A 25647-nucleotide genomic window follows, 5' to 3' on the forward strand; every position below is an offset into this window, starting at 1 on the left:
GCACCAGCAGAATAGTGAGTGCAGCTCTAGAGTATAATACAGGAGGTAACTCAGGATCAGTAATGTAATGTATGTACACAGTGACTGCACCATCAGAATAGTGAGTGCAGCTCTGGAGTATAATACAGGAGGTAACTCAGGATCAGTAATGTAATGTATGTACACAGTGACTGCACCAGCAGAATAGTGAGTTCAGCTCTAGAGTATAAGGCTATGTGCCCACGCTAGAATGTCCCTGCGGATTTTTTTGCCTGAAAATCCGCGACTTTCGCGGCAAATCCGCACCCGCGGATCAAAATCCGCGGCAAATCCGCCGCGGAAAAATCCGCAGCATGGGCACAGCATTTCCAAAATGCCATTGAAATGGCTTGGAAGTGCTGCTGCTGCAGATTTTCGGCAAATCCGCGGTAAATCCGCGGCAAAATCCGCGGTAAATCCGCGGTAAATCCTGTAGCGTGGGCACATAGCCTAATACAGGAGGTAACTCAGGATCAGTAATGTAATGTATGTACACCGTGACTGCACCAGCAGAATAGTGAGTGCAGCTCTGGAGTATAATACAGGAGGTAACTCAGGATCAGTAATGTAATGTATGTACACAGTGACTGCACCAGCAGAATAGTGAGTGCAGCTCTGGAGTATAATACAGGAGGTAACTCAGGATCAGTAATGTAATGTATGTACACAGTGACTGCACCAGCAGCATAGTGAGTGCAGCTCTGGAGTATAATACAGGAGGTAACTCAGGATCAGTAATGTAATGTATGTACACTGTGACTGCACCAGCAGAATAGTGAGTGCAGCTCTGGAGTATAATACAGGAGGTAACTCAGGATCAGTAATGTAATGTCTGTACACAGTGACTGCACCAGCAGAATAGTGAGTGAAGCTCTGGAGTATAATACAGGAGGTAACTCAGGATCAGTAATGTAATGTATGTACAGAGTGACTGCACCAGCAGAATAGTGAGTGCAGCTCTGGAGTATAATATAGGATAAGTAATGACTTCACTTTTTATGTAAATTTAATGTGCAACATAAAATTCTCAACTGAGAAGGACTATTATTATTATTATTATGATTAGTACGGGGGGGTGATGTTTCACCTCTGACGTTTCTGCCTTTCAGTCATTGAGGATAAAATGTTTTTCGCTTTGTAAGAAATGAAGCCGGATTGGGGCTGGAGGTGAGGTCGCTCTGTGCTCTGGAGCGTGATGATTTACTATCATATGTCCAGAGTCCTGGACAACCCCTTTAAGAAATAGCCTGGAAATACCCTGCGATTTGATAGAAATCCAAACTCAACATAAGGAACAAAGGACAGCGATGACAATGCCGCGGAATTACTGCACGATCATTGCTAATTGTAGCCGTGTGCCGGGATGTAGCAGAGCCAAATCTGTCACGTGACGTTTATTTTTTTAAACATATTCTAGAGGTATAAAGTATACAGACGGCGGTGGCTCTGGGCCGAGGCACGGTCACAGCCGCGCTGGAATAGATTCTGGTAGGAAAAGTTGTAAGCAGCGTGAGGCAGACGAAAAAGTGCAAATCCACAAAAAAGTCTCTATTCCCAGTCTGAGATCAGCAGCACGCGACTGTCTGAACGCCGCTCGTCTCCACGACGCCTTAGAATTAGCAACTAAACCAGTCTATGAAGGTACAAGGGCTGCCGTCCCGTAGAAGCGAGAGCCGCCGTCCCGTAGAAGCGAGAGCCGCCGTCCCGTACAAGGCAGAGCCGCCGTCCCCTACAAGCCAGAGCCGCCGTCCCCTACAAGCCAGAGCCGCCGTCCCCTACAAGCCAGAGCCGCCGTCCCCTACAAGCCAGAGCCGCCGTCCCCTACAAGCCAGAGCCGCCGTCCCCTACAAGCCAGAGCCGCCGTCCCCTACCAGCCAGAGCCGCCGTCCCCTACCAGCCAGAGCCGCCGTCCCCTACAAGCCAGAGCCGCCGTCCCCTACAAGCCAGAGCCGCCGTCCCCTACAAGCCAGAGCCGCCGTCCCCTACAAGCCAGAGCCGCCGTCCCCTACCAGCCAGAGCCGCCGTCCCCTACCAGCCAGAGCCGCCGTCCCCTACAAGGCAGAGCCGCCGTCCCCTACAAGCCAGAGCCGCCGTCCCCTACAAGCCAGAGCCGCCGTCCCCTACAAGCCAGAGCCGCCGTCCCCTACAAGCCAGAGCCGCCGTCCCCTACAAGCCAGAGCCGCCGTCCCCTACAAGCCAGAGCCGCCGTCCCCTACAAGCCAGAGCCGCCGTCCCCTACAAGCCAGAGCCGCCGTCCCCTACAAGCCAGAGCCGCCGTCCCCTACCAGCCAGAGCCGCCGTCCCCTACCAGCCAGAGCCGCCGTCCCCTACAAGGCAGAGCCGCCGTCCCCTACAAGCCAGAGCCGCCGTCCCCTACAAGCCAGAGCCGCCGTCCCCTACAAGCCAGAGCCGCCGTCCCCTACAAGCCAGAGCCGCCGTCCCCTACAAGCCAGAGCCGCCGTCCCCTACCAGCCAGAGCCGCCGTCCCCTACCAGCCAGAGCCGCCGTCCCCTACAAGGCAGAGCCGCCGTCCCCTACAAGCCAGAGCCGCCGTCCCCTACAAGCCAGAGCCGCCGTCCCCTACAAGCCAGAGCCGCCGTCCCCTACAAGCCAGAGCCGCCGTCCCCTACAAGGCAGAGCCGCCGTCCCCTACAAGGCAGAGCCGCCGTCCCCTACAAGCCAGAGCCGCCGTCCCCTACAAGCCAGAGCCGCCGTCCCCTACAAGGCAGAGCCGCCGTCCCCTACAAGACAGAGCCGCCGTCCCCTAGAAGACAGAGCCGCCGTCCCCTACAAGCCAGAGCCGCTGTCCCCTACAAGCCAGAGCCGCCGTCCCCTACAAGCCAGAGCCGCCGTCCCCTACAAGGCAGAGCCGCCGTCCCCTACAAGCCAGAGCCGCCGTCCCCTACAAGCCAGAGCCGCCGTCCCCTACAAGCCAGAGCCGCCGTCCCCTACAAGCCAGAGCCGCCGTCCCCTACAAGCCAGAGCCGCCGTCCCCTACAAGCCAGAGCCGCCGTCCCCTACAAGCCAGAGCCGCCGTCCCCTACAAGCCAGAGCCGCCGTCCCCTACCAGCCAGAGCCGCCGTCCCCTACAAGCCAGAGCCGCCGTCCCCTACCAGACAGAGCCGCCGTCCCCTACAAGACAGAGCCGCCGTCCCCTACCAGCCAGAGCCGCCGTCCCCTACAAGACAGAGCCGCCGTCCCCTACAAGACAGAGCCGCCGTCCCCTACAAGACAGAGCCGCCGTCCCCTACAAGCCAGAGCCGCCGTCCCGTACAAGGCAGAGCCGCCGTCCCCTACCAGCCAGAGCCGCCGTCCCCTACAAGCCAGAGCCGCCGTCCCCTACAAGCCAGAGCCGCCGTCCCCTACAAGCCAGAGCCGCCGTCCCCTACAAGCCAGAGCCGCCGTCCCCTACAAGCCAGAGCCGCCGTCCCCTACCAGCCAGAGCCGCCGTCCCCTACAAGCCAGAGCCGCCGTCCCCTACCAGCCAGAGCCGCCGTCCCCTACAAGCCAGAGCCGCCGTCCCCTACAAGCCAGAGCCGCCGTCCCCTACAAGCCAGAGCCGCCGTCCCCTACAAGCCAGAGCCGCCGTCCCGTACAAGCCAGAGCCGCCGTCCCGTACAAGCCAGAGCCGCCGTCCCCTACAAGCCAGAGCCGCCGTCCCGTACAAGCCAGAGCCGCCGTCCCCTACAAGCCAGAGCCGCCGTCCCCTACAAGCCAGAGCCGCCGTCCCCTACAAGCCAGAGCCGCCGTCCCCTACAAGGCAGAGCCGCAGTCCCCTACAAGGCAGAGCCGCCGTCCCGTACAAGCCAGAGCCGCCGTCCCCTACAAGCCAGAGCCGCCGTCCCGTACAAGGCAGAGCCGCCGTCCCCTACAAGGCAGAGCCGCCGTCCCCTACAAGGCAGAGCCGCCGTCCCCTACAAGGCAGAGCCGCCGTCCCCTACAAGGCAGAGCCGCAGTCCCCTACAAGGCAGAGCCGCCGTCCCCTACAAGCCAGAGCCGCCGTCCCCTACAAGCCAGAGCCGCCGTCCCCTACAAGCCAGAGCCGCCGTCCCGTACAAGGCAGAGCCGCCGTCCCGTACAAGGCAGAGCCGCCGTCCCGTACAAGGCAGAGCCGCCGTCCCGTACAAGGCAGAGCCGCCGTCCCCTACAAGCCAGAGCCGCAGTCCCCTACAAGGCAGAGCCGCCGTCCCGTACAAGGCAGAGCCGCCGTCCCGTACAAGGCAGAGCCGCCGTCCCGTACAAGTCAGTGCCGCCGTCCCGTACAAGCCAGAGCCGCCGTCCCCTACAAGCCAGAGCCGCCGTCCCCTACAAGCCAGAGCCGCCGTCCCCTACAAGCCAGAGCCGCCGTCCCGTACAAGGCAGAGCCGCCGTCCCCTACAAGGCAGAGCCGCCGTCCCCTACAAGCCAGAGCCGCCGTCCCCTACAAGGCAGAGCCATATTTTCATTAGAACTCATTCATGAGATTGAGTAACGTTGATGGCAATGGGCGATGTTACACTGCGCTGCAGATAACAGGAGCGATATTCTGTGCTCCGCTGCAGATACAGGATCGTCTGACCTGCTCTGTATACAGGGAAGACCACCCTATGGCCGCCATCCCCAACCTGCAGAACTACAACTCCCATCATGACAAGAGTTAGTTTTGCAGCAACCTAAGAGTCACAGACTGGAGACAAGTATTCTACAGCATAAAGGCACTATCAGCCCCGGATACACAGAGGGGTAAAGGCAGGCTAAAGGTCTCGGTCTTAAGACATCATAGTTCCCTCTTGCCTTAACTGAGTGCAATCCTTAAAGACGTCATCATAGCCCTGAAATGGCTTGAAGTGGGAAGAAAGAAGGAGGGAGAAAAAGAGGAAAGGAAAAGAAAAAGAAAAGAAAGAAAAGGAAAAGAAAAGAAGGAAAAGGAAAAGAAAAGAAAAGAAAGAAAAGGAAAAGGAAAGAAAGAAAAGGAAAAAAAAAAAAAAGAAGAAGGAAGGAAAGAGTCATATGATATAATAAATCCTGTAGTCAGGTATAGCTGTGTATGGTTACACTGTATCATGGCTTTCTGCCCCCTTGGCTGACGATGATGGGGCGGTCCGAGATAAAATGTTACCAGTGTTAGTGGAACTTCCCTCTAAAAATATTTGATCAGGTTGTGGTAAGAACTGATAGTCAAACTAGAAAGAATGAAAACCCCACACACAGAGGAGGCAATGCAGGAGCAGTACAGCGTGGTGTCATCCACACACAGAGGAGGCAATGCAGGAGCAGTACAGCGTGGTGTCATCCACACACAGAGGAGACAATGCAGGAGCAGTGCAGCGTGGTGTCAGCCACACACAGAGGAGACAATGCAGGAGCAGTGCAGCGTGGTGTCATCCACACACAGAGGAGGCAATGCAGGAGCAGTACAGCGTGGTGTCATCCACACACAGAGGAGACAATGCAGGAGCAGTGCAGCGTGGTGTCATCCACACACAGAGGAGACAATACAGGAGCAGTGCAGCGTGGTGTCATCCACACACAGAGGAGACAATGCAGGAGCAGTGCAGCGTGGTGTCAGCCACACACAGAGGAGACAATGCAGGAGCAGTGCAGCGTGGTGTCAGCCACACACAGAGGAGACAATGCAGGAGCAGTGCAGCGTGGTGTCACCCACACACAGAGGAGGCAATGCAGGAGCAGTGCAGCGTGGTGTCATCCACACACAGAGGAGACAATGCAGGAGCAGTGCAGCGTGGTGTCATCCACACACAGAGGAGACAATGCAGGAGCAATGCAGCGTGGTGTCAGCCACACACAGAGGAGGCAATGCAGGAGCAGTGCAGCGTGGTGTCAGCCACACACAGAGGAGACAATGCAGGAGCAGTGCAGCGTGGTGTCATCCACACACAGAGGAGACAATGCAGGAGCAGTGCAGCGTGGTGTCATCCACACACAGAGGACACAATGCAGGAGCAGTGCAGCGTGGTGTCAGCCACACACAGAGGACACAATGCAGGAGCAGTGCAGCGTGGTGTCAGCCACACACAGAGGAGACAATGCAGGAGCAGTGCAGCGTGGTGTCAGCCACACACAGAGGAGACAATGCAGGAGCAGTGCAGCGTGGTGTCAGCCACACACAGAGGAGGCAATGCAGGAGCAGTGCAGCGTGGTGTCATCCACACACAGAGGAGACAATGCAGGAGCAGTGCAGCGTGGTGTCAGCCACACACAGAGGAGGCAATGCAGGAGCAGTGCAGCGTGGTGTCATCCACACACAGAGGAGACAATGCAGGAGCAGTGCAGCGTGGTGTCAGCCACACACAGAGGAGACAATGCAGGAGCAGTGCAGCGTGGTGTCATCCACACACAGAGGAGACAATACAGGAGCAGTGCAGCGTGGTGTCATCCACACACAGAGGAGACAATGCAGGAGCAATGCAGCGTGGTGTCAGCCACACACAGAGGAGGCAATGCAGGAGCAGTGCAGCGTGGTGTCAGCCACACACAGAGGAGACAATGCAGGAGCAGTGCAGCGTGGTGTCATCCACACACAGAGGACACAATGCAGGAGCAGTGCAGCGTGGTGTCAGCCACACACAGAGGAGACAATGCAGGAGCAGTGCAGCGTGGTGTCAGCCACACACAGAGGAGACAATGCAGGAGCAGTGCAGCGTGGTGTCAGCCACACACAGAGGAGACAATGCAGGAGCAGTGCAGCGTGGTGTCAGCCACACACAGAGGAGGCAATGCAGGAGCAGTGCAGCGTGGTGTCATCCACACACAGAGGAGACAATGCAGGAGCAGTGCAGCGTGGTGTCATCCACACACAGAGGACACAATGCAGGAGCAGTGCAGCGTGGTGTCAGCCACACACAGAGGACACAATGCAGGAGCAGTGCAGCGTGGTGTCAGCCACACACAGAGGAGACAATGCAGGAGCAGTGCAGCGTGGTGTCATCCACACACAGAGGACACAATGCAGGAGCAGTGCAGCGTGGTGTCAGCCACACACAGAGGAGACAATGCAGGAGCAGTGCAGCGTGGTGTCAGCCACACACAGAGGAGACAATGCAGGAGCAGTGCAGCGTGGTGTCAGCCACACACAGAGGAGACAATGCAGGAGCAGTGCAGCGTGGTGTCATCCACACACAGAGGAGACAATGCAGGAGCAGTGCAGCGTGGTGTCATCCACACACAGAGGAGACAATGCAGGAGCAATGCAGCGTGGTGTCAGCCACACACAGAGGAGGCAATGCAGGAGCAGTGCACCGTGGTGTCAGCCACACACAGAGGAGACAATGCAGGAGCAGTGCAGCGTGGTGTCATCCACACACAGAGGACACAATGCAGGAGCAGTGCAGCGTGGTGTCAGCCACACACAGAGGAGACAATGCAGGAGCAGTGCAGCGTGGTGTCAGCCACACACAGAGGAGACAATGCAGGAGCAGTGCAGCGTGGTGTCAGCCACACACAGAGGAGACAATGCAGGAGCAGTGCAGCGTGGTGTCAGCCACACACAGAGGAGGCAATGCAGGAGCAGTGCAGCGTGGTGTCAGCCACACACAGAGGAGACAATGCAGGAGCAGTGCAGCGTGGTGTCATCCACACACAGAGGAGGCAATGCAGGAGCAGTGCAGCGCGGTGTCATCCACACACAGAGGAGACAATGCAGGAGCAGTGCAGCGCGGTGTCATCCACACACAGAGGACACAATGCAGGAGCAGTGCAGCGTGGTGTCAGCCACACACAGAGGAGACAATGCAGGAGCAGTGCAGCGTGGTGTCATCCACACACAGAGGACACAATGCAGGAGCAGTGCAGCGTGGTGTCAGCCACACACAGAGGAGACAATGCAGGAGCAGTGCAGCGTGGTGTCATCCACACACAGAGGAGACAATGCAGGAGCAGCGCAGCGTGGTGTCATCCACACACAGAGGAGACAATGCAGGAGCAGCGCAGCGTGGTGTCATCCACACACACAGGAGACAATGCAGGAGCAGTGCAGCGTGGTGTCAGCCACACACAGAGGAGACAATGCAGGAGCAGTGCAGCGTGGTGTCAGCCACACACAGAGGAGGCAATGCAGGAGCAGTGCAGCGTGGTGTCATCCACACACAGAGGAGGCAATGCAGGAGCAGTGCAGCGTAGTGTCATCCACACACAGAGGAGACAATGCAGGAGCAGCGCAGCGTGGTGTCAGCCACACACAGAGGAGACAATGCAGGAGCAGCGCAGCGTGGTGTCATCCACACACAGAGGAGGCAATGCAGGAGCAGTGCAGCGTGGTGTCAGCCACACACAGAGGAGACAATGCAGGAGCAGTGCAGCGTGGTGTCATCCACACACACAGAGGAGACAATGCAGGAGCAGTGCAGCGTGGTGTCATCCACACACACAGAGGAGACAATGCAGGAGCAGTGCAGCGTGGTGTCATCCACACACAGAGGAGGCAATGCAGGAGCAGTGCAGCGTGGTGTCATCCACACACAGAGGAGGCAATGCAGGAGCAGTGCAGCGTGGTGTCAGCCACACACAGAGGAGACAATGCAGGAGCAGTGCAGCGTGGTGTCAGCCACACACAGAGGAGACAATGCAGGAGCAGTGCAGCGTGGTGTCAGCCACACACAGAGGACACAATGCAGGAGCAGTGCAGCGTGGTGTCAGCCACACACAGAGGAGACAATGCAGGAGCAGTGCAGCGTGGTGTCAGCCACACACAGAGGAGGCAATGCAGGAGCAGCGCAGCGTGGTGTCATCCACACACAGAGGAGGCAATGCAGGAGCAGTGCAGCGTGGTGTCAGCCACACACAGAGGACACAATGCAGGAGCAGTGCAGCGTGGTGTCAGCCACACACAGAGGACACAATGCAGGAGCAGTGCAGCGTGGTGTCAGCCACACACAGAGGAGACAATGCAGGAGCAGTGCAGCGTGGTGTCATCCACACACAGAGGAGACACCTTGATAACATATTTCCCATCATTTGTGTTGTGTTCCTTGGAGCACGGCTTTCTTGCCGTGATATATTAATAGCAGAGTCGTCCTGCTGCGCTCCTGTGCATGACGTGATAGAAGCCGCTCCACACTGCAAATTAACTGCTCATCAATTCCAAGAACCTGCCACACAAGGTGAAGACGAGAGCAGCAGAGGCTGCAGGATGCAGGAGCCCGGCCACAGAACCACAGGAACCAGAGCGGCTCCACTGCCACAGGCCTCAATGAGCTGTTCACTTGTGCGTCACTGCAGACCCATCACTGCAGACCCATCCACTGCAGACCCATCCACTGCAGACCCATCCACTGCAGACCCATCCACTGCAGACCCATCCACTGCAGACCCATCCACTGCAGACCCATCCACTGCAGACCCATCCACTGCAGACCCATCCACTGCAGACCCATCACTGCAGACCCATCACTGCAGACCCATCCACTGCAGACCCATCCACTGCAGACCCATCCACTGCAGACCCATCCACTGCAGACCCATCCACTGCAGACCCATCCACTGCAGACCCATCCACTGCAGACCCATCCACTGCAGACCCATCCACTGCAGACCCATCCACTGCAGACCCATCCACTGCAGACCCATCCACTGCAGACCCATCCACTGCAGACCCATCCACTGCAGACCCATCACTGATCCGGAGTACAAGGCCGGATACATATGGATGTGGTGCAGAATGAATGAACTTACAGCCTCATATATGCCTATGTGATTGTAAGTAGGGGTCGGGGGACTTGTGTCTAGTAGATGCAGTGTTGTCCATACACAGTGAAGTATTGCATTATTAACCCAGCCTTATACCCCAGAGCTGCACTCACTATTCTGCTGGTACAGTCACTGTGTACATGCATTAATGATCTTGAGTTACCTCCTGTATTATACGCCAGAGCTGCACTCACTATTCTGCTGGTGCAGTTACTATGTACATACATTACATTACTGATCCTGAGTTACATCCTGTATTATACTCCAGAGCTGCACTCACTATTCTGCTGGTGCAGTCACTGTATTTGATAAAATACCAGTGGTACTAGTAATATGATTGAGCCCACCCTATAACAAGCGACCACCAAACTCCCTGTTCTTTCATCTTTTGGGATGTAACAATATACAGAAAACTAAACAGCAAGAAATCTCCATAATAATTATCATCAAGACTCTCAACACATGCAGAGAAAAGATTCCCAAAACTCTGTTCTATAATTCTAGTAAAAGTCTGAACCGGTCCCCGACCTGAAAGCCGGAATCTTTCAATGACTCTGAATTAAAAAAATATTTAAAGCATTTAATAAATAAATGAAAAAAAAACAAAAACAACAAAAACCACAGAAATAAATAATAATAATAATAAAAAAAATAAAATAAATTATATATCTATATATATATATATATCTATATCTATCTATATCTATCTCTATCTATATATATATACACATACACACACACACACATACAGTATATCTATCTATATATTTATATATATATATATATATATATATATATATACACACACACACATACATACATATACATTATATATATATATATATATATATATATATATATATATATATATACACATACATATACACACACACACACACACACACACACAGGTATAATTATATATATATATATATATATATATATATTTTACACATATGCACACTGCTAGATATATATATATATGTGTCTAAGTAATATATAAACAGTATTTAAAAAATCAAATCAGAAATATACATACAGAATATAGCCAATTTCGTCACACTGGACGCGAGACCAAACATCTGTCCACAAAGAGATACTCCAACAAAATGTCCAAACAATTAAAAATAAAAAAGTATATGTATAAAAAAAAACAAAAAGACTTTTTCTCCCAGTTTAGTGCTATTCCAGAAGCGGCAGAGCCCTGGAGCTTGTGCCGCCGGCTGCCATGTGCAGGTCTGCTCCTCTTCCTCGTGCGGCTGCAGTACGCACTGATTTCTAGGGGATTACCTGCCGGGGAGACGGCGGATTGTTCCTTTTGATTCCAGACGAGAGGCACTTCCTCTGCGGAAAGTTTCTAAGAGTTTATGATAGATGATTAAAATCACAAAGTGTTCTTTTTTTTCTGTATAAGATTGAAAGTGAAATCATTGTTTTTTTTTTAGTTTTTCTAGCCTTGCACAATATTGGTTTAAGTCGGGGATTGGCAGGACGGAGAGTGGCCAGCAGGGGGCGCAATATCTGCTCTTTCCAAGTCTAGGAAATCTTGGATTTTGGCTGGAAATTCAGCAGCGGGATCTCTGCGGGACTCGTCCTCCCACACCACAACTTACAGCAGTTAATGAATCAAACAAATCTGCTGCTTGGCAGAAAAAGCGCAAAACTGCGGCCAACAGCGCAGCGCCCCTTGTGGCCAAAGCAAACCGCACCGCGCCCGCCGGCGATTTTGAACCAAAACATCATTTGTTTTTTAGCTAATGCGGTGTGTGGTTGTGTCTTTACTAAGGGGAGAACGTCTGGCAGATTCGCGCATTTTTCGGAGACCCTCCATGACTTTCCCTAGATCGTGGTGTTATTGCACCATATTTATTTATTTATTTATTTTAAATATTGTCACTTATTTTTCGGACTAATAGATCTGGCGCCAAATTAATCAAAATGGAATGATAATAAATATTACAAAACTTCAAAAAGACGCTTTTGTTTTTGCTTTATTTGTGCTTTTTATTTCTAAAATGACGACGACCTTTTCAATAAGATTTAAAATGTTCCCCCTTAAATGAGGACCTGAAGAACAATTTCGGGAAAAAGTTGCAGTCGTTTGAGAGGTCTCGAAAGATGAATTATGAATATCTGGTTAATGAAAACTCTCAGTTTTGGGCAAATGTAAAAAAAATACCAAAGGACAGAATAAAGCTGCGTAAAAATGGTGCAAAAGACGGAATTAATTTGGCACAAAAAATACCGGGAGGTAAGAAGTGTTTCAGCAATGTCTAATCATGAACAGTCCCTTTAAATGCCCTAGGAGTCTTGGCGACAGATAGGCTCCGCTACACCGAGGAGCAATCTGCATCCTTCTACATTGGCGCTCTGCTATTCGGCCTCCCTGCGTGTCCTGTCCTGATGATTGACAGCTCAATCCGGCTGCTCCGGTCCAAACTGAGCCCCCTACAGCATTAGAGGAGACAAGGGGCAAAGAAGCTTCAGAGCTCTAAGCCGTAGCCTAGGAAAACGACCACCTCCGGCAGACTGCAGAGGCGACCGGTAACCTAAGCAACAAGGAGCGAACTGTAAAATTACAAATCCTTCCATCCTAGAGAGAATTGTTAATAAGTAATCTGCAAAGATTTTTTTACGAGCATTTTCAGACAATCGCTTTAATTTTACCACGGCTGAATGCAAAACTACTCAATTCGGAACCTATTTAGGCAATTGCTAAAAAGACAACTCCCTGAGGTTCCCCAATATTTAGATTTCTCTTATTGATATTTTTAAGTGTTTCTTTGCAAGAAAATCTCCCCAGGACGGCACCGTCCGCCTTCCTTATACTTTTATAACAAGCAGCCGACAACACGCAAATCATCCAATGGCAGCTGGTCAATGCGAGCACCTTCCGAAACAGCCCCCCTTGCCCCCCAATTCTAACACTGCAGCAATCTGCACCCCCCTCGCCCCCCATCCTAACACTGCGGCAATCTGCACCCCCCTCGCCCCCCATCCTAACACTGCGGCAATCTGCACCCCCCTCGCCCCCCATCCTAACACTGCGGCAATCTGCACCCCCCTCGCCCCCCATCCTAACACTGCGGCAATCTGCACCCCCCTCATTACGCATCCTAACACTGGGGCAATCTGCACCCCCCTCGCCCCCCCATCCTAACACTGCGGCAATCTGTACCCCCCTCACCACGCATCCTAACACTGCGGCAATCTGCACCCCCCTCACCACGCATCCTAACACTGCGGCAATCTGCACCCCCCTCGCCCCCCATCCTAACACTACGGCAATCTGCACCCCCCTCACCACGCATCCTAACACTGCGGCAATCTGCACCCCCCTCACCACGCATCCTAACACTGCGGCAATCTGCACCCTCCTCGCCCCCCATCCTAACACTGCGGCAATCTGCACCTCCCTCGTCCCCCCATCCTAACACTGCGGCAATCTGCACCCCCCATCCTAACACTGCGGCAATCTGCACCCCCCTCGCCCCGCATCCCAACACTGCGGCAATCTGCACCCCTCCTCACCACGCATCCTAACACTGCGGCAATCTGCACCCCCCTCACCACGCATCCTAACACTGCGGCAATCTGCACCCCCCTCGCCCCCCATCCTAACACTGCGGCAATCTGCACCCCCCTCGCCCCCCATCCTAGCACTGCGGCAATCTGCACCCCCCTCACCACGCATCCTAACACTGCGGCAATCTGCACCCCCCTCACCACGCATCCTAACACTGCGGCAATCTGCACCCCCCTCACCACGCATCCTAACACTGCGGCAATCTGCACCCCCCTCACCATGCATGCTAACACTGCGGCAATCTGCACCCCCCTCGCCCCCCCCATCCTAACACTGCGGCAATCTGCACTCCCCTCGCCCCCCATCCTAACACTGCGGCAATCTCCACCCCCCCCTCGCCCCCAATTCTAACACTGCGGCAATCTGCACCCCTCCTAGCCCTCCATCCTAACACTGCGGCAATCTGCACCCCCCTCGCCCCCCCCATCCTAACACTGCGGCAATCTGCACCCCCCTCGCCCCCCCCATCCTAACACTGCGGCAATCTGCACCCCCCTCGCCCCCCCATCCTAACACTGCGGCAATCTGCACCCCCTCGCCCCCCCATCCTAACACTGCGGCAATCTGCACCCCCTTGTGACCGCTATAATGAAGCGGCGCGCTGCCCACACTTTGCCTTTCTTTGCCCGTCTATTATGTACAAGGATAATCCGCGATCTTGACTTTCGGCCAAGACGTTACATCACTTTCCTTTTCTGAAAAGTCGATGGGAAAACAAATATTTAAAATAATAAAGTTTCGTTTCTCCTTGTTTTACAATAGTTTATTACAGTGTAGAAATCTGGGGTCCACAGAGGATCGTCTCTGGAGCAATACACTGAAACAACCCCTCAGCTGTGAGAAGTATCGGGCCTGGACAGATTCAGAAAATTCCTAAGGAACTAAAAATGTTCCCATTCACTGACAGCAAGCAGATCTGGAGATTAGAGAGGAATAGAAACATGAAGTAGATAAGAAAGTCGCAGCTTCTTGTTACACAAGGATTCAGCTTCATTTACATAAAAATGGAAAATCCCTTTAAGCAGATTACCAGTAAGTGATGACAAATGCGGCATATCACGGGCAGACGCAGAGGTGCCGCGGAGCAGGAGGGATCTTCTTGACCTTTTAGTTTTGGGACTGATGAGGGTCCTGGGGGTCCAACCCCCACATTCATTGCAGCACTTTATATACATATCAATAAAAATACTGTTATGACCCGAAATAGCAGCCCTTAATGGTCACCGAACTGCACCACAGCGGGCTGGAGACAGTCAGCGGGCTGGAGACAGTCAGCGGGCTGGAGACAGTCAGCGGGCTGGAGACAGTCAGCGGGCTGGAGACAGTCAGCGGGCTGGAGACAGTCAGCGGGCTGGAGACAGTCAGCGGGCTGGAGACAGTCAGCGGGCTGGAGACAGTCAGCAGGCAGCGCGGGGCGGCGCTGTGCACATTCCTGCCATATCTCCCGATGGCCGGGCATTTCCCACACAAGTCATAAACCTTTGTGCTTCTTTTATAAAGTGATGATGATAACGGTCACAATGGTCACACGAGCGCGACCGCGAAAGTACCCGGGCAAGAACCGCACGCAAATCCACCGGGGGTCAAAGGGTTAATTTAATTATGTGGGCTCCTCTCAATTCCACTTTGCGGAGGTGTGTTTCAGAAGGTTCTGCAGCAGCTGAGGTGTCTATTATGAGGTTCTGCAGCAGCTGAGAGGTATTTGATGAGGTTCTGCAACAGCTGAGGTGTCTACTATAATGTCCTGAAGCAGCTGAGGTGTCCATTAAGAGGTTCTGCAGCAGCTGAGGTGTATGTATGATGAGATGCTACAGCAGCTGAGGTGTATGTATGATGAGGCTCTGAAGCAGCTGAGGTGTATGTATGATGAGGCTCTGAAGCAGCTGAGGTGTATGTATGATGAGATGCTACAGCAGCTGAGGTGTATGTATGATGAGGCTCTGAAGCAGCTGAGGTGTATGTATGATGAGGCTCTGAAGCAGCTGAGGTGTATGTATGATGAGGCTCTGAAGCAGCTGAGGTGTATGTATGATGAGGCTCTGAAGCAGCTGAGGTGTATGTATGATGAGTCTCTGCAGCAGCTGAGGTGTATGTATGATGAGTCTCTGCAGCAGCTGAGGTGTATGTATGATGAGTCTCTGCAGCAGCTGAGGTGTATGTATGATGAGATGCTACAGCAGCTGAGGTGTATGTATGATGAGATGCTACAGCAGCTGAGGTGTATGTATGATGAGATGCTACAGCAGCTGAGGTGCAGCCTTCCTACAGAGGTGACCTGTGACCAGGGCTGCTGCAGCAGGAGATAAGCGGCGGCCATTCTGCCATCATGATGGGGGGTGTATACAGAGTATAATGCTCTGCTGTGTCCCAATACACTGTAGTCTATAGTGTGTAGGGTATTGTATTGTTATAGGTACAGGTGTATATAGAAAGGCTGAATGATGTATGTAATATAGATATATTTGAATTTTTCACTCTTTTCCCACATTTCAGGCTTCAAACATAAAGATAAAAATGTTAATGTTCTGGTGAAGAATCAACAACAAGTGACAGAATCGTGAAGATGAAGGAAATTTATTGCTTATTTTAAACTTTTGTAAAAAAAAGAATAAACTGAAAATTGGGGCGTGCAATATTATTCATCCCCTGTACTTTCAGTGCAGCAAACTCACTCCAGAAGTGCATTGAGGATCTCTGAATGCTCCAATGTTGTCCTAAATGACTGATGATGATAAATATAATCCCCTGTGTGTAATCAAGTCTCCGTATAAATGCCCCTGCTCTGTGATAGTCTCATCTTCTGTGTAAAGCACAGAGAGCATCATGAAGACCAAGGAACACAACAGGCAGGTCCGTGATACTGTTGTGGAGACGTTTAAAGCCGGATTTGGTTACAAAAAGATTTCCACAACTTTAAACATCCCAAGAAGCTCTGTGCAAGCGATCATATTGAAATGGAAGGAGTATCATATCACTGCAAATCTACCAAGACCCGGCCGTCCATCCAAACTATCATCTCAGACAAGAAGAAGACTGATCAGAGATGCAGCCAAGAGGCCCATGATCCCTCTGGATGATCTGCAGAGATCTACAGCTGAGGTGGGAGAGTCTGTCCATAGGACAACAATCAGTCGTACATTGCACAAATCTGGCCTTTATGGAAGAGTGGCAAGAAGAAAGCCATTTCTCAAAGATAGCTATAGAAAGTGTTGTTTAAAGTTTGCCACAAGCCACCTGGAGACACCAAACATGTGGAAAAAGGTGCTCTGCTCAGATGAAACCAAAATCAAACTATTTGTGCACAATGCCAAATGATATGTTTGGCATAAAAGCAACACAGCTCATCACCCTGAACACACCATCCCCACTGTCAAACATGGTGGGGGCAGCATCATGGTTTGGGCCTGCTTTTCTTCAGCAGGGACAGGGAAGATGGTTAGAATTGATGGGAAGATGGATGGAGCCAAATACAGGACCATTCTTGAATAAAACCTGTTGGAGTCTGCAAAAGACCTGAGACTGGGGACAGAGATTTGTCTTCCAACAAGACAATGATCCCAAACATAAAGCAAAATCTACAATGGAATGGTTCACAAATAACCGTATCCAGGTGTTAGAATGGCCAAGTCACAGTCCAGACCTGAATCCAATCGAGAATCTGTGGGAAGAGCTGAAAACTGCTGCTCACAAACGCCTCCATCCAACCTCACTCAGCTCCAGCTGTTTACAAAGGAAGAATGGGCGAGAATTTCACCTCTCCATTGGAAAAACTGATAGACACATACCCCAAGAGACTTGTGCTGTAATCGCAGCAAAAGGGGGCGCTACAAAGTATTCACTTACAGGGGATGAATAATATTGCACGCCCCAATTTTCAGTTATTTATGTGCTATAAAAGTTTAAAATAAGCAATAAATTTCGTACAACTTCACAATTGTGTCCACTTGTTGTTGATTCTTCACCAGAACATTAACATTTATATCTTTATGTTTGGAGCCTGAAATGTGCGAAAAGGTTGAAAGAAAAAAAAAAAAAAAATCAAGGGGGCTGAATACTTTCACAAGGCACTGCAATATTTACATATGTATAATTTATATATAATATTTATAATAGATATAAATATTTATATATATATATATAATAGATATATAATTCATATACATAATAGATATATAAAATATATAGATATATATATATATATATATAATTTTATTTATATATATATATATATATATATATATATACATAATAGATATATAATATATATATATATATATATAATATAAATATTTATATATATATAATAGATATATAATTCATATACATAATAGATATAATATATATAAAATTATATATATATATATATATATATATATATATATATATATATATATATATATATATATATATTTCGCCCTATGCCTCTGCAGCAGCCTCTGTATAGTGGCTCTGGGCTTCGCTGCAGCAGATGACAAATTCTCATATCCTCGGGGCACACATATCATGGCCATATCTGCAGATAGCACAGGACGTCCGGCTTTACCCCGTACAATACACCATCTATGGAAGAATTGCTCCTTTCCAAACAGAAGACGGACCCATTAGCAGACGATTATTTGGGCATTTTAACCCTTCGTAGTGTAGAGCATGGTCCATATGGACTCCATGATGGGCCCTACACGGCGTAGAGAGGGCACTGTGGAAGCGGTTTGGGGTCTCTTTATGCTAAACATTAACTACCTAAAATCCTGAAGCCACAGCCCCGCTATGCAGTCATGAAAAAAGAAAGAAATTCTGCACACGAGGCTCTCCGAGAAGGGAAATCCCCAGCAAAAAGAACCCAAAAACATGAACAGATACACAGCGTTCCTCAATATTCAGCAACTTTCAAGAAACAAAACAATACAGGGATAAAAAAACAAAAAATATTTTACAAGACAAAAACAAACAAAACAAAGACAAAAAACAACATCATGTCATCACCAATAGCATAAAATCCAGCAGAATCCCAGAACGGGAAAGCTGGTAACTGGGATCGGAGAGAATGGAAATGGAGCGGTTGTAAGGACGCCCGGCGGACGCTCCATTCAATCTCTATGGGGATGCCAAATAAAAGCTGAGGAAATGAATGAAGCAGCATAGGTACTGCGACTACATTATATTGGGGATAAAAGTGCCCCGTTCTGCTGATCAGGGCGGACCCCAGAGGTCAGACCCCCATTGATCCTTTGGATAAGTGATCACTTGTTTTCACAGCATAACCCATTCTAAAAAAAAAAAAACGTAAAAAACTTCCCAATGTCTATATAAAGTACTCAGCCGCCACCTACGTAGTTGCTGATTTTGGCTGCAGCCCACTTTCTTCTCAGAGATCCAGGCCTACACCAGCGAGAATACAGCGAGGAGCCGAGCTCGGCCCACCGCAGTGGAATCGCACTGACTCATTCATTCAACACAAGGTTACCCCTGAATCCACAGGACACCCCCCACCAGCCGGCGGTGGAAAACAAAACGATAAAGGCCATCATGTACAGACATAGTTGGTGAAATGTAGAATATACGACCGACCCTTGGAGCACAACGTCAGGTGGAAAATAGGACTGGATCCACCTAAAGTTGGTCAAGAGTCAGGATTATGTCCCAAATTGGAAGAATCGGGCAGAACACAGGAAAGTGCATTGATATCATTTGGGGTGAGAAGAGCATAAGAGCCACTTCTTATAGTTTCCGAAAGTTTAATTGGAACTAGTTAATAGACATCAGAAAAAGAAGTGTCAGCAGAGATCGGGCTCATCCCCAAAAAGAGAGGACATACAGCGTCAGCAGAGATAGGGCTCATCCCCAAAAAGAGAGGACATACAGTGTCAGCATAGATAGGGCTCATCCCCAAAAAGAAAGGACATACAGTGTCAGCAGAGATAGGGCTCATCCCCCCCAAAAAAAAGAGAGGACATACAGTGTCAGGAGAGATAGGGCTCATCCCCAAAAAAAAGAGAGGACATACAGTGTCAGCAGAGATAGGGCTCATCCCCCCCAAAAAAAAGAGAGGACATACAGTGTCAGCAGAGATAGGGCTCATCCCCAAAAAAAAGAGAGGACATACAGTGTCAGCAGAGATAGGGCTCATCCCCAAAAAAAAAGAGAGGACATACAGTGTCAGCAGAGATAGGGCTCATCCCCAAAAAAAAGAGGACATACAGTGTCAGCAGAGATAGGGCTCATCCCCAAAAAAAAGAGAGGACATACAGTGTCACCAGAGATAGGGCTCATCCCCAAAAAAGAAAGGACATACAGTGTCACCAGAGATAGGGCTCATCCCCAAAAAGAGGACATACAGTGTCAGCAGAGATAGGGCTCATCCCCAAAAAGAGAGGACATACAGTGTCAGCAGAGATAGGGCTCATCCCCAAAAAGAAAGGACATACAGTGTCAGCAGAGATAGGGCTCATCCCCAAAAAGAAAGGACAGACAGTGTCAGCAGAGATAGGGCTCATCCCCTAAAAGAAAGGACATACAGTGTCAGCAGAGATAGGGCTCATCCCCAAAAAGAAAGGACATACAGTGTCAGCAGAGATAGGGCTCATCCCCAAAAAGAAAGGACATACAGTGTCAGCAGAGATAGGGCTCATCCCCAAAAAGAAAGGACATACAGTGTCAGCAGAGATCGGGCTCATCCCCAAAAAGAGAGGACATACAGTGTCAGCAGAGATAGGGCTCATCCCCAAAAAGAAAGGACATACAGTGTCAGCAGAGATCGGGCTCATCCCCTAAAAGAAAGGACATACAGTGTCAGCAGAGATCGGGCTCATCCCCAAAAAGAAAGGACATACAGTGTCACCAAAGATAGGGCTCATCCCTAAAAAGAAAGGGCATACAGTGTCACAAGAAAAGGGATCATACCCAAAAAGAAAGGATATACAGACAGTGTCAGCAGAGATGGGGCCCATCCTCAAAAAGAGAGGACATACAGACATGATATTGGTTGAAAGAAGCCATCAATATCTGACCACCTTTATATGTCTCAATGGTTGGACCCATCCCCACCGTGGCCAATTTACAACTTTTGTGCTTTCATTTATTTTTCTCATCTTTTTCCATCTGCCATACATATTTTATTCTTCCATTGATATACACGAGGTCAAGTTGTTGTTTTTAACTACATCATTCATTTTTCTGTATAATCTGCAGTAAAACAGGAATAAAATTAAAGAATGTTAAAATAATGGGCTGACCAACGGTTAGGTTTACCAACGGCCGGGGCTGACCAACGGCCGGGGCTGACCAACGGTTAGGTTTACCAACAGCCGGGCTTAACAACGGTTGGGACTTACCAACGGCCGGGCTTACCAACGGTTGGGACTTACCAACGGCCGGGCTTACCAACGGTTGGGACTTACCAACGGCCGGGCTTACCAACGGTTGGGACTTACCAACGTCCGGGCTTACCAACGGTTGGGACTTAGGCTACTTTCACACATCAGTTTTCTGCATTCAGGCACAATCCTTTTTTTTCCTGATCCAAAGGATCCGGCAAAAAAAATGTAAAACCGTATCCACCGGATCCGGTTTTTAACGGATCCGTTATGCCAGATGCGTACAAAACCGGATCCGGTGGATATGGTTTGCATCCGTTTTGTCCGTTTTTTTGAAGGATCAGCTTTTTTAATTAATTTGGTGCATGCGCAGTTTACAAAAACGGATCTGGTAGCCGCATCCATTTTTTACCGCATTGCGCCGGATCCGGCGTCCATAGGCTTTCATTGTAAAACACGTCGTATTGCGCCGGATCCGGCGCGATGCGGTTTTTTTGCCAGACAAAAAAACGTTGCAAGACACGTTGCCTCCGGCCGCCGCTTTGATTAATTTTGCCGCATCCGGAAAAAAACGGATGCAACGCAAAGCCATCAGGTACAATCCGGTAACAATGCAAATCTATGGGGATAAAACGGATGCGGTACCGGATCCATTTAACCTGTTTTTTTCCGGATTGTACCTGATGGAAAAAAACTGATGTGTGAAAGTAGCCTTACCAACGGCCGGGGCTGACCAACGGCCGGGGCTTACCAACGGTTGGGGCTTACCAACGGTTGGGGCTTACCAACGGTTGGGGCTTACCAACGGCCGGGGCTGACCAACGGCCGGGGCTGACCAACGGCCGGGGCTGACCAACGGTTAGGTTTACCAACGGCCGGGCTTACCAACGGTTGGGACTTACCAACGGTTGGGACTTACCAACGGCCGGGCTTACCAACGGTTGGGACTTACCAACGGCCGGGCTTACCAACGGTTGGGACTTACCAACGGCCGGGCTTACCAACGGTTGGGACTTACCAACGTCCGGGCTTACCAACGGTTGGGACTTAGGCTACTTTCACACATCAGTTTTCTGCATTCAGGCACAATCCTTTTTTTTCCTGATCCAAAGGATCCGGCAAAAAAAATGTAAAACCGTATCCACCGGATCCGGTTTTTAACGGATCCGTTATGCCAGATGCGTACAAAACCGGATCCGGTGGATATGGTTTGCATCCGTTTTTTTGAAGGATCAGCTTTTTTAATTAATTTGGTGCATGCGCAGTTTACAAAAACGGATCTGGTAGCCGCATCCATTTTTTACCGCATTGCGCCGGATCCGGCGTCCATAGGCTTTCATTGTAAAACACGTCGTATTGCGCCGGATCCGGCGCGATGCGGTTTTTTTGCCAGACAAAAAAACGTTGCAAGACACGTTGCCTCCGGCCGCCGCTTTGATTAATTTTGCCGCATCCGGAAAAAAACGGATGCAACGCAAAGCCATCAGGTACAATCCGGTAACAATGCAAATCTATGGGGATAAAACGGATGCGGTACCGGATCCATTTAACCTGTTTTTTTCCGGATTGTACCTGATGGAAAAAAACTGATGTGTGAAAGTAGCCTTACCAACGGCCGGGGCTGACCAACGGCCGGGGCTTACCAACGGTTGGGGCTTACCAACGGCCGGGGCTGACCAACGGCCGGGGCTGACCAACGGCCGGGGCTGACCAACGGCCGGGGCTGACCAACGTTTCTGTTCCCTTTTAGTGCATTTTTAGAGGAGTAGCAGAGCGGACACCACTAAATCTATAGTCTGAGCCCCGTGATCTCTACAATCATAGGAGGACATGTATCAAAGCTAAGGAAAAGGGAAAGTATCAGATTCCTTCTCTAACCCACGGCCCTTTTTATTTGCATCAGACATAACAGCTTCCGCCCAATGTTCAGTAGATTGCGACAGGACGGTGATCCCATCATCAGGTATTCCAAGAGGTTATGCTGCTAAAAATGGAAGCCTTTTCCCTGGTCTCATCCAGCCAAAAAACTTCTAATCAACGTCCTGATAATTACCTCCAAACTGTTTGCCCGAGGCTACGCGGTGTCGGGTGTATTGCACCGCCATACAATCCCCAAGTTGTACAGCGCCGGAATACGGAACTGGGAAAACGTTATGGGATTTAACTGTAATGACCATGAGCCTCTAATTTTACTCCTTTGGATCCAAGTGGAATCCGGCGAGAAACAATTTGTAAGTGATCTTTGTAGATATCCCTCTGGTGTCGCATGGATTTGGATGGTGTGCCGCCATGTGGGCTCACAACACGGCTACGACACGTGTTCAGTATCTCCGTGCCCATGCTCTATCACGTTTCTCCCTCCAATATTCCATCTCACCCCCTATTACAAAGCTTTTCTCCTATTCCTTTGGCAATCGTTCCAAAACAAGGGACCCCCACAACAGACCCCATCTGCAAATGTTCACTAGCTTCCACCAGGAAAAGAAAGTCTCCCATGAAATCAATAGTCTGCATGTGTAATGCATCCTTACAGAGCAGGAGACGATCATAGCCTTTATATACCCTGAATAATAGAGGCTGGTTCTTACTCCCTTAATTAAAATTAGTTTTCTAAACCAAACAACCCCTTTAAGGATTGTTCCTTATTGTAAAGGGAATCTGTCAGCAGGTTTTTGCTATGTACTCTGAAGCCAGCATGCTGCAAGGGCTAACACACAGAATTCAGGGATGCCCATCTCGTCATGGTCTGATCTGTTGTTTATTTGCTATTTTTGTTTAAGCAGCAGGACCCTTATCATTGCAGGACTACAATGTCACTCCTCTTGATTAACGCTTCACTGTCAATGTACAATCTCTATAGAGAGTTTGGTGTGGGCGAGGAAGCTCTCTCAGCTGTGCTACATGGCGAAAGCTAAAAATGCTGATTGTGTCAGAACGGCTGCAGCCAGTAATCTAAGTGATGCATCGTTGGATTCAGGATCTCTTTGCCTACATTATGCTGCTCTTAGATGAAGTAGCAAAAACCTGCTGAGAGATTAACGCTTCCGAAAAAGAAAAACTCCTCCAAAAAGAAGGAATGTTTTTGATTGTGGTTTCCACTGGACAAATTTGGTTTTGACCATATTAAAACCCGTGAGCACAAACCCCAATTGTGACAGAGCGAAGATTTCTGCAGATTTCGCTGGAATCTACACCCTGTTTACTGCTCACTGAACATTTCCTTGTTTAGGAGCTGCCGGCCCTTTAAGGAAAATACCCTAATATTTCTCCTAAAGCACATGTCCATTGCGACACCGCGATCCCAGCGAAATCAAAAGCCAGCAGAACGTCCACGCGGGCTGTAAACAGCGCGGTCACAGTCAGCAGCGGGGGCCATAAACTTTACTGGAGGCAATTTTAAAGTGCCGCACCCCGGCCACAACCCTGAGGGAATCCACCATGGGCGATGGCGTCGTCCCTCCCAAATAACTGGCATTTCAAAGATTAAATTATCAGCAATCAACTTTGCAAATAATGAAATGCAAATACCTCCCTCCATAAACAAACCTCAACTATAGATACCCCAAAAATAAAAGGTGAGGGGCATGCACCGAACGATCAGATTGCACAAATGGCGCCTTTATGGGCATAACCAACATTAGAGAGGTGATAATTACCAGATGACGGGGTCTACCTTTAAGATGGGGGAACAAAGGACCTGCGTCCTCCCTCCTGGCGGTGGGGAGAGGATGCCGGAGTCGGACCCCCAACAATCTAGTAACAAATCCTCCTGAACGCAAAACATTCCAGAGGAGATCTTCACCAGGGACCCTCAATTCACTAAGGCTAGTTTCACACTTGCGTTGTTTTCCTTCAGTCGCAATCTGCAGTTTTGGAAAACAGCGGAATCTGTTAACGGATTCCGCTGTTTCCCATAGTCTTGTATGGACGACAGATTGCGACTGACGGACCTGCGTTGCTTCCGCTGGCCAACGCTGCGTTGCTTCCGCTGTGCAAAAGGAACGCAGCATGTAACGTTTTTTGAGCGGCGGAATCCTTTATTTTTTCACTGCGCATGCTCATCTTTTCTTTTTTTTAAATCACAGAAACTTTGTTTTGTCTCTCGGTGGCCGACCGCTCAGCTGATTGCCCGGCAGCCGGCATGTGAGAGGGGCGCTCAGCTGATTGCCCGGCAGCCGGCATGTGAGAGGGGCGCTCAGCTGATTGCCCGGCAGCCGGCTTGTGAGAGCGCTCAGCTGATTGCCCGGCCGCCGGCTTGTGAGAGCGCTCAGCTGATTGCCCGGCAGCCGGCATGTGAGAGCGCTCAGCTGATCGCCCGGCCGCCGGCATGTGAGAGGAGCGCTCAGCTGATTGCCCGGCCGCCGGCATGTGAGAGGAGCGTTCAGCTGATCTCCCGACCGCCGGCATGTGAGAGCGCTCAGCTGATCTCCCGACCGCTGGCAAGTGAGAGCGCTCAACTGATTGCCTGGCCGCCGGCATGTGAGAGGAGCGCTCAGCTGATCTCCCAACCGCCGGCATGTGAGAGCGCTCAGCTGATCTCCCGGCCGCTGGCAAGTGAGAGCGCTCAGCTGATCTCCCGGCCGCCGGCATGTGAGAGCGCTCAGCTGATCTCCCGGCCGCCGGCATGTGAGAGCGCTCAGCTGATCTCCCGGCATGTGAGAGCGCTCAGCTGATCTCCCGGCATGTGAGAGCGCTCAGCTGATCTCCCGGCATGTGAGAGCGCTCAGCTGATCTCCCGGCATGTGAGAGCGCTCAGCTGATTAGCTGATCGCTCTCAAAAGACAGCAGCCAGGCAATCGCCCGGGCAGCCGGGTGATCAGCTGATCGTTCACAATAGTCTGCTGCCGGTAAAACGGTAACTGACCTTTCCCTGCGCCTGCGCATTACAGTACTATGCTCTGCTCTCAGCATGGCAGAGGTAGTGCGCAATGGAGGGCACTGTGTGGATGACGTAGGATGGGTCATCCACACAGAGCAGGAAGGAGGATGGTGATCACAAGGATAGAGGCGACACCGGATCAAGATCAGGGACGCCCATCGGACCGG

General features: G+C 50.6%; 1 protein-coding gene across 4 annotated transcripts in view; it reads right to left on the reverse strand.

The window, feature by feature from the left end:
* Positions 1–25647, reverse strand: part of TRAF3 (TNF receptor associated factor 3) — a 110132-nt gene that overhangs the window by 42775 nt on the left and 41710 nt on the right. Inside the window, exon 1 of one of the 4 annotated variants that reach the window (XM_075330520.1) lies at positions 10742–10829. The exons of the other annotated variants lie outside the window; for them this stretch is intronic. The gene's annotated coding sequence lies outside the window, so the exon portion shown is untranslated. Of the gene's footprint in view, positions 1–10741; positions 10830–25647 lie in introns of those variants that run through there. 4 annotated transcript variants of the gene reach the window in all.

Source organism: Anomaloglossus baeobatrachus, chromosome 12 (genome assembly GCF_048569485.1).
Source record: "Anomaloglossus baeobatrachus isolate aAnoBae1 chromosome 12, aAnoBae1.hap1, whole genome shotgun sequence".
NCBI lineage: Eukaryota > Metazoa > Chordata > Amphibia > Anura > Aromobatidae > Anomaloglossus > Anomaloglossus baeobatrachus.